The sequence below is a fragment of the Hylobates moloch genome, unplaced genomic scaffold, assembly GCF_009828535.3.
Source record: "Hylobates moloch isolate HMO894 unplaced genomic scaffold, HMol_V3 SCAFFOLD_8, whole genome shotgun sequence".
In the NCBI taxonomy this organism is placed as follows: Eukaryota; Metazoa; Chordata; class Mammalia; order Primates; family Hylobatidae; genus Hylobates; species Hylobates moloch.
Genome location: NW_026652283.1, coordinates 84,846,541 through 84,860,015, shown reverse-complemented (window position 1 = coordinate 84,860,015; position 13,475 = coordinate 84,846,541). Strand labels below are relative to the sequence as shown.

At 42.1% G+C, this 13,475-nt stretch overlaps 1 protein-coding gene across 5 annotated transcripts in view; it reads right to left on the bottom strand.

Moving 5' to 3' along the window:
- ZNF445 (zinc finger protein 445) overlaps positions 1–9,923 on the bottom strand; it is a 38,259-nt gene extending 28,336 nt beyond the window's left edge. For 2 of the 5 annotated variants that reach the window (XM_032161881.2, XM_032161883.2), the window contains exon 1: positions 9,848–9,923. The gene's annotated coding sequence lies outside the window, so the exon portion shown is untranslated. The remainder of the gene's footprint in view (positions 1–9,847) is intronic. The other 3 variants (XM_058442082.1, XM_058442084.1, XM_058442083.1) reach the window with 2 other exon arrangements.
- Positions 9,924–13,475: the final 3,552 nt, after the last annotated feature.

Below are 13,475 nucleotides of genomic sequence, written 5' to 3'. Positions count from 1 at the left end.
CCACATCCTCTCCAGCACCTGTTGTTTCCTGACTTTTTAATGATGGCCATTCTAACTGGTGTGAGATGGTATTCAAGATGGATTAAAGACTTAAATGTTAGACCCAAAACCATTAAAACTCTACAAGAAAACCTAGGCAATACCATTCAGGACATAGGCGTGGGCAAGGATTTCAGGTCTAAAACACCAAAAGCAATGGCAACAAAAGCCAAAATTGACAAATGGGATCTAATTAAACTAAAGAGCTTCTGCACAGCAAAAGAAACTACCATCAGAGTGAACAAGCAACCTACAGAATGGGAGAAAATTTCTGCAACCTACTCATCTGACAAAGGGCTAATATCCAGAATCTACAATGAACTCAAACAAATTTACAAGAAAAAAACAAACAACCCCATCAAAAAGTGGGCAAAGGACATGAACAGACACTTCTCAAAAGAAGACATTTATGCAGCCAAAAAACACATGAAAAAATGCTTGTCATCACTGGCCATCAGAGAAATGCAAATCAAAACCACAATGAGATAAACACTTTCAAATAGAAGAATGAATGGTGTTTGGTTTACTTTGGACTGTTATTTGTTTAAATATGTTATCAGTATGTGTTCCAAAATTATGGGAAACTTCTATAATGTTGACATAATTTAGTGTACATTATTATAATTGTTATGTAAAATTGCTGTATGCCACAGAAGTAACCAAAATTCCTAGTCAATTGTAGCTTTCATAGTGGCTACAGACTTTTGTCATCCACAGATATTTTGTCTTGCTTTGGTCCTTTTCAAAAGGCAGTTTATAATCAGATATAGGACTCTAAGTGCCAGTCTCAGATAACTTTAAAAATTGTGCTATTGGAATAGAGAATAAAACAAGCTTCTAGGACTCTCATGGAACGCTAATGTGTTAAACATTGCTAAACCTTTTGTTTTCAGAGTTAAGAGAACTTATTTCTTTAGAGCTATTTGCAACTTTTAACGAGTAAAATGTAATCCTGTGAACAAAATTTGGAGGATATTTGTTCCTTTCTACCTGATTTATTCCAGAATTTGGAAACTATATGTGAATATTCTCAATTTATGGCAGTATAGTTCATTGCGTAAGTGCAATAAGAATCTGTTCTCGTTTGTAACAGGACACAGCTGGAGAAATCATGCTTCCTTTAAAGAATCAAAGTTGACTTATAGAGCCAATTAAAGCCGTTGGGGAATCTGGCCTCATACCTTGTCCACACAGAGTCTCTGTACAAGTTTCCTGACGACCTGTGGTAAGTAAAGAATGTCACTTTCTAACATGCCCAGGAACCCCAAGTTACCTTGGGACCTCAAGAGGAGAGGACTTTGCCCAACTCATAGGTATTTGAGAGTACAAATCCACGGCTGGGCTCGGCTTTTAAAAAATCTTATCTGAGATTCTTCATGGAACAGAGTTCTATCAAAGCCAACTTAAAAAGCCTAAGTATAAAATAATTATTCTTGCTGCACTTTATGCAAATAATCAGGCCATGCACAGTAAGACTAAAGTTTGTTTTGTAAACAAATCAGTTCTATCACGATTTGTTTTTAATAAAAATGGGGACTGGAAAGACAAAATTATGCTTCAAAAGAAAAACTATGGTACAATGTTGTAGCTGTTCTTGAGGTTTTTTTCTGCAGTTTAAACTAAATTCTAAATTCTTTGTGGGTTAGAAGTCCCCAAACTAATACTTTCAAATCTTTGCTTTTAAAATTGGGAACTGTACTCCTCATCCTAGGACTCGTCATTTACCTTATAGTAGGCTGTTTCACTTAAATACTGCAGTAAAATTACAGATGAAAATACTAATGTTCTAGCCATGCAAGCCATGAACGCCCGGCCAGGCCTGCATGAGTACACTCAGACAGTTGCAAAGCAGTTCCACTCTTCTCATGTTGGGGTTCACTCCCATTCCCACTATGTCCCCTGTCAGCAGGAAGAAGCCAGAGCAATCAACAGCCTTTTCCCACCTTCATAGCCTACACCTTATTAAGGTGTTCTAAAACCCAAAGGGCGGGACTGAAACTGTCATTGCAAAATTACGACTGAGACAGTGAAAGAGATCTAACTTAACTAACTCCATCTTGCTTCTAACCTCCAAGCTGTCCTTGTTCATTCCTGGGCACAGGCTGAACTAACTTTGGGGAAAACTTACAGTTTATAGTTTAAATAAAGACAGTAACAGATCTTTCCCAAAGCAGATCTTCTTGCCCGGGGACTAGATTGCCTTTGCGGGACTAACATTAGCCACAGGATTAGAAATTATGGTTTAGGAGTCATGCAGCTGGAGGTTACAAGATTCAGACCCTCCCTAAACTGCTCCTAAGATCAGTGCTTGAGATATTTTGCAGACCCTGCACTTGATGGATTAGCTGGCACAACCCAGATCAATAAACTGGCTCATCTGATCTTGTGGCCTCCCCCCCAGGAACTGACTCAGCACAAGAAGACAGCTGTGACTCGCTATGATTTCATCTCTGACCAATCAGCACTCCTGGCTCACTGGCTTCCCCCAACCCACCAAGTTATCCTTAAAAACTTTGCTCTGCAAATGCTGGGGGAGACTGCTTTAAGTAATAATAAAACTCCAGTCTCCCACACAGCCGGCTCTGCGTGAATTACTCTTTCTCTATGGCAATTCCCGTCTTGATGAATCAGCTATGTCTAGGCAGCAGGCAAGGTGAACCGCTTGGGAGGTTATAAAAGTGTAGCATTTGGCCAGGTGCAGTGACTCATGCCTGTAATTCCAGTATTTTGGGAGGATAGTGAGATCAGAGTTTGTCTCAAAAAAAAAAAAAAAAAAAAAAAAAAAGCATTTTATAGGATGAAATACTCATACACACCTAAAAAGAATGTACTAGAATTGTTATATATCAACATAACTGCTTCACCGTACACCAGGTGATAAGGCTCTGTAGCCAAAGTTACAAGGCAACTAGGTGTCACCCAAGGAAGAGACAGTGTATGACTTGAGGTCACTGAGAAAAGACACCACCCCCACCAAGCTCAAGAGGTACAATGTGTACTTATGGAGACAGAGGGTGCCCAAGATCCAGCCACTTGCAATGTGTTGGTCCCTCGCGGCCAGCAGAATCACTCCACAGTCTACACAGGTGGTGTGTGTATACACGCTTCATAATGCAGTAGAAAGACCTTAACCCCTCCTCTGTGGGGTCTGAAACGCAGAAAGCTAGGAGCATGAATGAGGGCGGCTGACTCATGCACTTAGAAACAGAACAAAGGAGGCCTGGCATGGTGGCTCACACCTGTAATCCCAGCACTTTGGGAGGCCAAGGCGGGCGCATTACCTGAGGTCAGGAGTTTGAGACCAGCCTGGCAAACATGGCGAAACCCCATCTCTATTAAAAATACGAAAATTAGCCAGGCGTGGAGACGTACAGCTGTAATCCCAGCTACTCAGGAGGCTGAGGCAGGAGAACCACTTGAACCCAGGAGGCAGAGGTTGCAGTGAGCCAAGATCGTGCCACAGCACTCCAGCCTGGGTGACAAAGCAAAACTCCATCTTAAAATAAAAACAAAAACAAAAACAAAACAAAACAAAAAACAGAACAAAGGAGTATATCAAGTGCAGAAAAACAAGATAGTCCCTCACAAGATGTTAAACCCAGCAAAGGTTGTGAGGATCCTTTCACTCTTGTAAGGAAATGTCTCGGGCCCGAGACCACTCTTTTTTCTCACTCTGTCATCCAGGCTGGAGTGCAGTAGCACGATCATAGCTCACTGCAGCCTCAAACTCCTGGGTTCAAGTGATCCTCCCACCTCAACCTCCTGAATAGCTGAGACTACAGACATGTGCCACCCTCACTCTGCCTGACTTTTTTTAACAGATAGGGTCTCACTATGTTGCCCAGGCCAGTCTCAAACTCCTGGCTTCAAGACAGCCTCCTGACTTGGCCTCCCAAAGCACTGGGATTACAGGCATGAGCCACAATGCCTGGCATCCAAGGACACTCCTACACAGCCAAGTAAGGAGAGAGAAACTGTGCATGACTGCTTTTCCCAACAATAACAAAAATATGTGCTAAGTTTAATAGCACATCCTAAATACGAATTGTGAAAAAAAATGTATAACCATGTGTGTGTGACTGTATACGCATGTATGTGAAAGTACCTGTAACTACTCAAAGAAATTTTAAAAGCCTGAAAGGATTCACAAAATCTCTTACTGGTGGTAGGGGTAGGAAGGTAGAGAATTGCATTTAAAAGCAACTTTATATTTTTTTGTCTTCTATTTCCTAAAAGAAAAGTAAATTGAAAAGCAATTATTAGAAAGCATAGTTATACTGTCATTTACGTTTTAAAGCAAATGAAAAGTAAAGCAGTTTACATATGCACATAAAAGCTCCTAAGCCTCACTACCAAAGTATTTTTAGCCATGATTTCCTCTGGGAGGTGGGATGAGAGGGCTCTCCTTCCTTATTTGCCTATGTTGCCTAAATTGTTACCCATTACATTTATAAACAGCAAAGTGATCAATAATTCTCTTAAGAAGCAAAGCAAATGAGTAGCAACTTGTAGGATTGAAGATGGCAGATGCACAGCAGAAGGGACAGCACATTCTTGAGGGGGGACTTGAGTACAAACCATGGCTTCAGCTCAAGCAACTACAAAAGGAAGTTCTCCAGGTAAACAGATGTAAGGAGAAAAAAAACAGGCAAGTGAGGTAGAGAACAAGAAGAGCAAAATGCTACCAAAACACAACATGCAAAACAAAAACAAAAACAAAAAAACCTAACCAGAAAGAAAACAGAAACAAAGAAAAGTAGTAGCCAGCAACAATAAGAAAAAAAAATAAAAGTTGAAGAAAAAGAGAAATACAAGCAGTGCTGCCATTAATGTTCCACAGACACAGGATCAGCTGACTCTGTACGGATCACCTGCATCCAGAATTTCTCTAATATGACTCTTGGTTCAGTCTGGAGAGCAATCTCATCAGTATCTTCTTGCCCCTAAAAGCTTCTTTAACTAGGAGTAAAAGTACCCAGACATTATTGGTGGAAAAGATCCATCAGTAACAGCCATCAATCTACTCCAGGATCCAAAAATGCCCATAAATAGCCACTGAACTAACAAACTGAAGACTCATGAGACAAGAACTGGAGAGTCTACAAAAAGTGTGAGATGGACAACAGGTCTCAGAACTTGTTGCAAAGTGGCCCCACTACCCTGTGCACAAAGTCACAGATGAAGGTCATATCCCCTGAAAATGTTGACCCCTTCCATCTCCCACCACTGTGAAGCAAATGTAAAAGGAGTGACACTTATGATATTAAAACAGAGCCACCACCTTCTACATTTGCTCTAAACTAATACCTATTCAATGTCCTCTGCTCTCAGCAAGTGCTGCTAATACTGTCAAAAGAAATGACAGTAAACTAAGATGTAAAGAAGACTCACACTAGAAGGCATGCAATCATCCAGGGATAAAAAAGAAACTACAGCCCTACTCTAAGGGCCAAGAAGAGGCAAGAAAAGAGCTACATTAGGGAGCACACATGCTGAGGAAGCTGCTACAGTTCTGGCAGAGAACTGAAGCCTTGCTGTGAAAAAGGGGAGTGGAGTAAGAATAAGCATTCAAAGGAAAAAAAAAGGGGGGGGAAATGAAAGAAGAAATAAAGTAAATAAATGAAGGCCTATAAAAGGAGACTCGAAGACTGAGAAGCAGTGGGAGCTTCAGGATCAAGAGGAGCAGGCTCCAGCCTTGGTGCGTTCCAGCAGCACAAAAGGGAAGGAGAAACCCCTGGTCAGGAGAAAGCTGAAAAACAGAAAAAGGAGAGAGACTTTCATGGCCAAACCTGCAGAACAGACAGAAGAGAGAAAACCAAAGTATGAAAAGAACCACAATGCTGCTAAAAATGAAGATAAATATGGCAATTAAGTTAAAGAGAAAGAAAATGAGGCCAGAGAGAAACACTTTTAAGAAATGTACCCAGTGAAAAATATAAATGGCACTGACCAATCTCAGGAAATTGACACCTACAGTCAAATTAGCTCCAAAAATAAGTCTCCAAGCAGGACTGTTCTGAAGCAGCTGCTGCACAAATGTCCCAAAGGGTCAGTGACTTTTTTTCCCCCCCCACACCAGCTAACTTCCAGATTTTTGGAGCGTGACGGAGAACAAGGGTTTCACTATATTGCCCAGGCTGGTCTTGAACTCCTGGGCTCACACGATTCTTCTGCCTCAGCCTCCTGAGTAGCTGAGATCACAGGCGCATGCCACCTTGCCTGGCAGTAATGTATTTGTAAAGAGGTGATGAGAAGAGTGACAGAAAATTCAGGGCGAATGCCTGTGACTATACTGAGGATTCCAGTCCTTGAGTCAAAGAAAGGTTAGCTCAGCCTCTGCAATCATGAACATGAATAAAGTTAAGACCTCATGGGCCTCTCAAACTCTGAATGAAAGACCCAGAGCATAGTGAACATACAGCTACCCCAGCAGATAGCTAAGCCTGCCAATGAAATTCAGGTATCTTAATGCCACAGGCTTCTCCCAAGTCCCAACTAGCTTTTAAGGACAGAAGAAAAGCTTCATTTATCTTCTTGCTGAGATTATATCACAATTACACTCAGGACTGGGAAGGAACCTGAGCTGGGTCTTATTCTCAGGACTCTCCCCCCAGAGCTTTATAGCTTAACCCAGTTTCATTCCCACAAAGAAAATGGCTTTGAAAAGAACAGGGAAACTTCCAACCAAGATCTTGATGTTTTTCAAGATTTTCTTCTGTTACATTGTTTCTTCACCTCATGGCCAATGTAATTTCTTTGTTTTCCTTTTAATGTCCCCATGAGCTAGTCTCTTATTTTTGTGTTTTCCTATCAGTGTAAGTGTATAGAAGGTATATAAACTGATACTAAGCAAACAGGTTTCTAAGATAATCACAACTTAAGAAACAATGCAGGCCGGGCGCCGTGGCTCATGCCTGTAATCCCAGCACTTTGGGAGGCTGAGGAGAGATCACCTGAGGTCGGGAGTTCGAGACCAGCCTGACCAACATGGAGAAACCCTGTCTCTACTAAAAATACAAAAATTAGCCGGCGTGGTGCTGCATGCCTGTAATCCCAGCTACTCGGGAGGCTGAGGCAGGAGAATAGCTTGAACCCAGGAGGCGGAGGTTGCAGTGAGCCAAGATCATGCCATTGCACTCCAGCCTGGGCAACGAGAGCGAAACTCCACCTCAAAAAAAAAAAAAAGCTTTCAGTAGGTATTTAAAGCCTTAAAATAATATTTATATTCATTTACCAATTAAGAAATAAACTAATAATGGGAGTGCCCAAAACTTGATTTCTAAATACTATACTATTCTTCAATTAAAACAAACAAACAACAACAACAAACAGGATCCTTGGAGAAGTGACTGATGCCAGGCTGGGGAGGGAAAAATATAAGGGTTTTGGGTGCCAGAAAACAAAAACTAGGGAAGGACTGAAAAAAAAAAAAAAAAATCGAGGCAAACAGACACAGCTCCCAACAGTCAAAGAGCTACAATAATTTCAGCAATAAGATAACAATAGTACTGCATTCTAGCGCAAAGAATAAAATAAGTATCCAAAGCACACAATAATATAACTGATTGAATCAATAAATAACTGGAGAAGGGATAGCTCTTCCTCACAAAGATTCCAATGAATACTTTGAATGAATGAGAATTGTATGTAAGTATCCAGTGAATGCCTAGAAGGAATGAAGGGAAGAGAAAGTCAAATCCCAACACCACAGCAGTCATTGCTGCAGGCAAGATCAATCAATGAATGCTACTTAGACCAAAGTTCAAAGAAAAACAGTATCTCATATGCAAAGTAATAAACTATCTTCCCCCAAATAATTACTGATGACTAGGAGAAAGACAGTAAGGTTCCAGTGGTAACACTTGACAAAAAACTTGAGATGCAACCAAATTGAGGGACTTTATAAAAACACAAATATAAGGCCAGCGCGGTGGCTCATGCCTGTAATCCTAGCACTTTGGGAGGCCGAGGTGGGCGGATCACCTGAGGTCGGGAGTTTAAGACTAGCCTGACCAACGTGGTGAAACCCCGCCTCTACTAAAAATACAAAATTAGCCGGGCGTGGTGGCACATGCCTGTAATCTCAGCTACTTGAGAGGCTGAGGCAGGAGAATCCCTTGAACCTGGGAGGCGGTGGTTGCGGTGAGCCGAGATCACGCCACTGCACTCCAGCCAGGGCAACAAGAGTGAAACTCCGTCTCAAAAATAAAATAAATAAAATAAACAAGGAAAAAGAAACGAAATTTAAGATTAGGAAGGAAAAAAATAAATTCATAAATTCAATCTTACAGAACACCTAACAATTCGCCCGAGAGTCACAGAAATGTACTCTTTCACATTGTTTCTAATACAAAATCTTGAAAATTGCAAAATACAGTGTTATGTTTTACTATAGTTTACTCTCTGACATCGTAGACTGCTTATGCACTAATTCTTCCTGGATACCAGAAGCCACAGAAAACCTACCGGTGGAATACTTGCCATTTTTCATGCTTTTTGTCAGTTTCCTTTTTAAGTACATACTGAGGTCTATCTTCAAAACATTCTCATCTTTTCGGCTTACAGTAAGACTTTTTTTTTTTTCTAACCAAAATGTGTCTGCCTTTCATTAAGATAACATAAAAGAGCAGCCTAATTATTTGGTCCCTGAATATGCACACACATGCATGCACACACATACATGCACACACACACACGCAGACACACACACAACACATGGAGGCTCTCTGAAACTGCTTAATCAAATTACTGCCTAAACCACTCCCTGGCACTTCCTTGCAAAACCACCAACCTAATACTGAGTTTTTAGTTTTGCACTACAAGCAGTTTGAAACAGAATAACATTCTTGCCTGGCCACCACTTTTAAATTCGGAAGGAAACAATACTCTGATCTCTTAGGCCTGTGCAAAGTCAGAATGTGCTACAATCGCTGCAGGTTAGAGCTCTGCCTTTGTTTAAAAACTGCATTTTATATACTGGTTATTTCATTGTCAAAGATAACCACCCTGACAAACAAGATTTTGCTATTTTTCTGCACAAATGTCACTTCACCATTTAGAGCTTCATGCAAATATGTCTCCTACAGAAAACAAACTGCAAACACGATTTCTTAATTATCCTCGCAAAAAAAAAAAAATGTTTTAGTGGTGTCATAATGCCAGCACTAATTTTAGCCAAAATAAGAACAAATGCATTCTACAAATTCAGGAGATTATAATTTTTAAAAAGCAGTAGTATGGATGTACTTAATGTCACTGACTTACACACTTCCAAATGGTTAAATGGTAAACGTTTATGTATTGTATGGTAAATGTTATGTGTATTTTGGCACAATATTGTTTCCTCACAATAATACTAACAGGTTTTTTAAAAAGCAGGAGCACGCTCTCATTTCGTAATATATATTTATGGATGTCAGTGTGCAAAATTATGCACAGATATTTTAAATGTCAGGAGGCCTGGAGACAGATTTCAGGATTGCAGCTACTTTTACTTTTCTTCTACTTTCCCGTGTTATCTAATTGTCTCTGATAAATACGCTTTATATGCAGAATTGGATGAAACGAGAAAGCCCGGAGAAACCTGGGCTCCAGATTCTCTACCCCGGACGCCTGGGAGGCAAAGAGGCTCTCGATACGCCCTCAGCGTGGCGGGGGCGGGATCCACCGCCAGACCCCCGCCACCGGCGCAGCCTTCAGGCAGGGCCTCGTCCGCGGCCCGGGCAGGCCCGAGGATGCCGCGGCCTTCGGGGAGCCCAGCGCCCGCAATGCCGCCACCCCCACCCCCGCGCCCCGTCAGGCCTCTCACCGAATCCCGCCGCCGAGCGACAATCGGTCCACCCGCCGCCACCGCAGCAGCCTGTCCCGCGCCTACCTCCCGGCGGCTCCAGTCGCGCACGCGCGTCGGCGCCCCGGGCCCTCCGCGGCCTCTCTAGGAAACTGGGAGGCCCAACCTCTCTGCTTCTCTCCGGCTCCAGTGGGGCGGGCGGCGGGGCTTGTCCACCATCCCTCACCTCCCTCCGCTGGACACTTCCCTTCCACGCTCGGATGCCCAGCAGCGCCTGTTTTCTTACATCCCTCCTGTCGTGTCTGCGGGGCTGCCCTGAAGGCCTCCTTCCCTCCAGGGAAGAAAGGGATCCAAAGCTAGGGGTGAAAATAGGGCCAGCAATATCTAGCAGACTGGTCCTGGCCAGGAGAAGGGGTTAAGGGAGCCACTCATTCTTCGCCTGGGTACCCTTCAAAGAGGGGAACCAGATCCTACGGGAAGCTAGGTTCCAGAACTCCTGCCTTTCCAAGACGAGATCATCCCCATCATCACCATACCCAGGAATACTTGTTCATAGCCAGCCCAGAGGTGCACCATACTTTAGCTTCCCAAGGCCTTCACTTGTTTTCTCCTGTGGGTGAATTCTAACTAGGCTCGCCTGGTGAGTGAACAATGATGCCATTGCCCAATAATATGTGAAATCTGGGAGGAGTAGGTTGGGGGGGCGTGGAGGGGCTGCTTGAAGAGGAGGTGAAGCAACATGGAGAGTTTGCCCACCCCCTGTAGGAGCAAATGTCATCTATTGCCAGTGCCAGAGAACCTTGAAGGTGCAGAGCCAAAGCCATAAGGCTATCTGCTGCCATTGGAGGGCATGATACAAGCTGCTGTCCTGGTAGTCCTCTGGTTTGTGCTTCCTAGTGGCAGGCTGCAACATGTTGCCAATTGATCTTTCAGATGGGCATTGATGATGCCCATCTGTGCCCTGAGGCTTTGCTTTACTCATCTGATCCACCCCTTTTTAATGCCCCAGTCACCAAAGATGGAAACAGAGAATAGATCCTGAACACCAGGGAGATGGTGACGAGGTGATAGAGAAACAGATGGCACATTCAAACAAGGTAAGTGGGGAGAGTTCACAAGGGGCGATTTACACAAAGTGGACAGGGTTAAGGAAATGCAACACGGAGTGGTACAGAATCCCATGGCTAGCAACATTTAGAAGCTATTCTCACCCCTGGGAGCAGGCCACCTGAGAGAAACTGTGGCTTTCAGTTGAGGGCTACATCCAAGCCATAGTCCAGCACAAAGGAAGCTGGGGTAATAAATAACCCGAACCCAGCTCTCTTCTGATCTCCTGTCAGGGCTTCCCATTGGCCCAACCCAACCAGAAGCCAGAGGGCAATCCAGGAAACTCAGTCTCCCAAGTGTCACAGCAGGGTTGAGGACTGAGACTGAATATGGAGGGGCAATTGGAAAATATCCAACACATGCAAAAAGGAAAATAGAAACTGCTTGTCAATGCCTAATTTGTCCATTAATATCCACTCGATATAATGTTCTTGAGTGATTCAGAACCACCCATAGTGGTGAGAAGAGTTTTCAAGTTTTGCTTGAGAACAAAATTTTCCCATCATAGAAGAGTTTGAGCAGGTTCTTTGTGTTTGGGATGTACTCACTGGATGTTTTTCAACGTGATAGGTGGTTAGCATGGATAGCACCCACATTTAGTGTGATCAAACAGATCAACCAGATTGGCTTCACTAGCACTTGCAAAGTTCGGGGAGCAGCCACTGGGAATGCAGCTCTGATTTTAAGACCTATACATCTTCTTGAATCTCAAAGTTCTACTAATACCTGATTTCTCTGAGTGCCACAACACTCAAGCCTATAACCATGAGGTTTCTTCACTTTTCTGGTAGGAGGCATATTCTTGCTAGCTGTACTTCCTGAGCACTGTACTCTCTTTCACATCAGGGCAGTTTGCTTAGTAAAGGCCCTAGGTAAGATTCTCAAATTCTCAGGTGCATATGAATACAAATCACTTGGGATCTGGTTAAACTGTAGATTCAAATTCAGGAGGTCTGGGGAGGGACCAACGAATATTTTTAACAAACTTCCAGGTGTACCCATGTTGCAGTTCCTGGACCATACTTGAAGCAGCAAAGAACTGTGCGTGTAAATCAGTGGTTCTTAACTTTGCTGCAGATTAGAATCCTCCTTAGAGCTTTTAAAAAGTCCATACCTCATATCAATTCAATCCAAATCTTTGTGGGTGAGACACTGACAAGCCTAGATTTTAAAATCCCCAGATGATTCCAACACTTGAGAACCTGGGAGTAGATAATTATCCTTTTACCCTGATTCCTTGCTACATGTAAAAACCACATGCTAAAGGATTGTATGTTCATTTGCTTCTTTGTTTTGGAATTTAAAGTGCATCAGGATTCCGCCTTTCAAATAGAAGGGGGAAATTTCTCCCTTGATTTTTTTCTTGTTTTGAAATGGGGAAGAAAAAATTGGGGTGTTGAGATGGGGATCTGGAATGTGACTTGAGAAAAGAGATAAGATGTTAAAACTAAGAATCAGTTGTGGGCAAACAAATTGGCCTGGTAGGATTTTCACTCCTTTTCTGGCCTCAAACTCAGCTCCTTCTCTGTAGTTTGAGGGAGGCAGGTTGAAATATTAGGATGAAAATAAAATAAAGCAATGTATCTGATGATGGTGATTACTGTGATCCATTGGAATAGTGTACTCTCCTATAAGAAAAACATAAAACAAATGTTTAAACAGTTAAATTATGTGTAATTGTGGCCATTTGAAATATATTACATATTATATTACATCATATAATTAATTTTCTCTGAATTCCCCCTTCTGCCTCTAAGATATTGAAAAATACATTTTAATGAGATTTTAGAAGGTGATCCAACTTTAAATGAATTTTAAAATTATCATTTATATCAAAGAAATACTGATGCATTAAGTAGTACTAATGAAGGACTTAAAATGAAAAATTGAACTCAACTCCCTCCTCCACCCTCCATCTTTTTCTGCAGAGGATATTCCTTGCATCTGAACATAAACATAGAGAAAGAGAGAGAGGATCAGGAAGCCAGGAGAGAATATACACGAGTTTAAACTTTATTGGTAATGGAGGGGGTAAAAGAATCTTTGAGTCAGGCCATAGCCATGAGGAAGAAAAACTATGGAATCTTTGTTTTTATGCATTGCTATACCTCAAGTACTTAGAACAGCACTGACTACATAGTATGTACTCAATAAACATTTGTTGACTAATCAATCTTCTCTGTATCTAACCCAGGCCCTTAGGAGTTTTCTGTTGTGATAATAGCCAAATCCTCAAACAGGCCAGATTTAGCTGGTATGATAACCAAGGCCCCTCTGCTTTAACCCTTACAAGGAAAGTAATCTGAAATAACTAATGCCAACCAGTCTGCCTTTGGTTCCCTATTTTTGCTTTCTTTGGCCTTTTTCTGCTTATAAAGCCAATCTCCTCTGTTCAGCTTATCAGAATACCCATTCTATTTTATAGAATGAGATGTTGCCCGAATCTAGAATCACTAACAAAACCTAATTTGGTCTTTATTATTATTTATTTATTTACTTATTTATAAGATGGAGTCTCGCTCTGCTGCCAGGCTGGAGTACA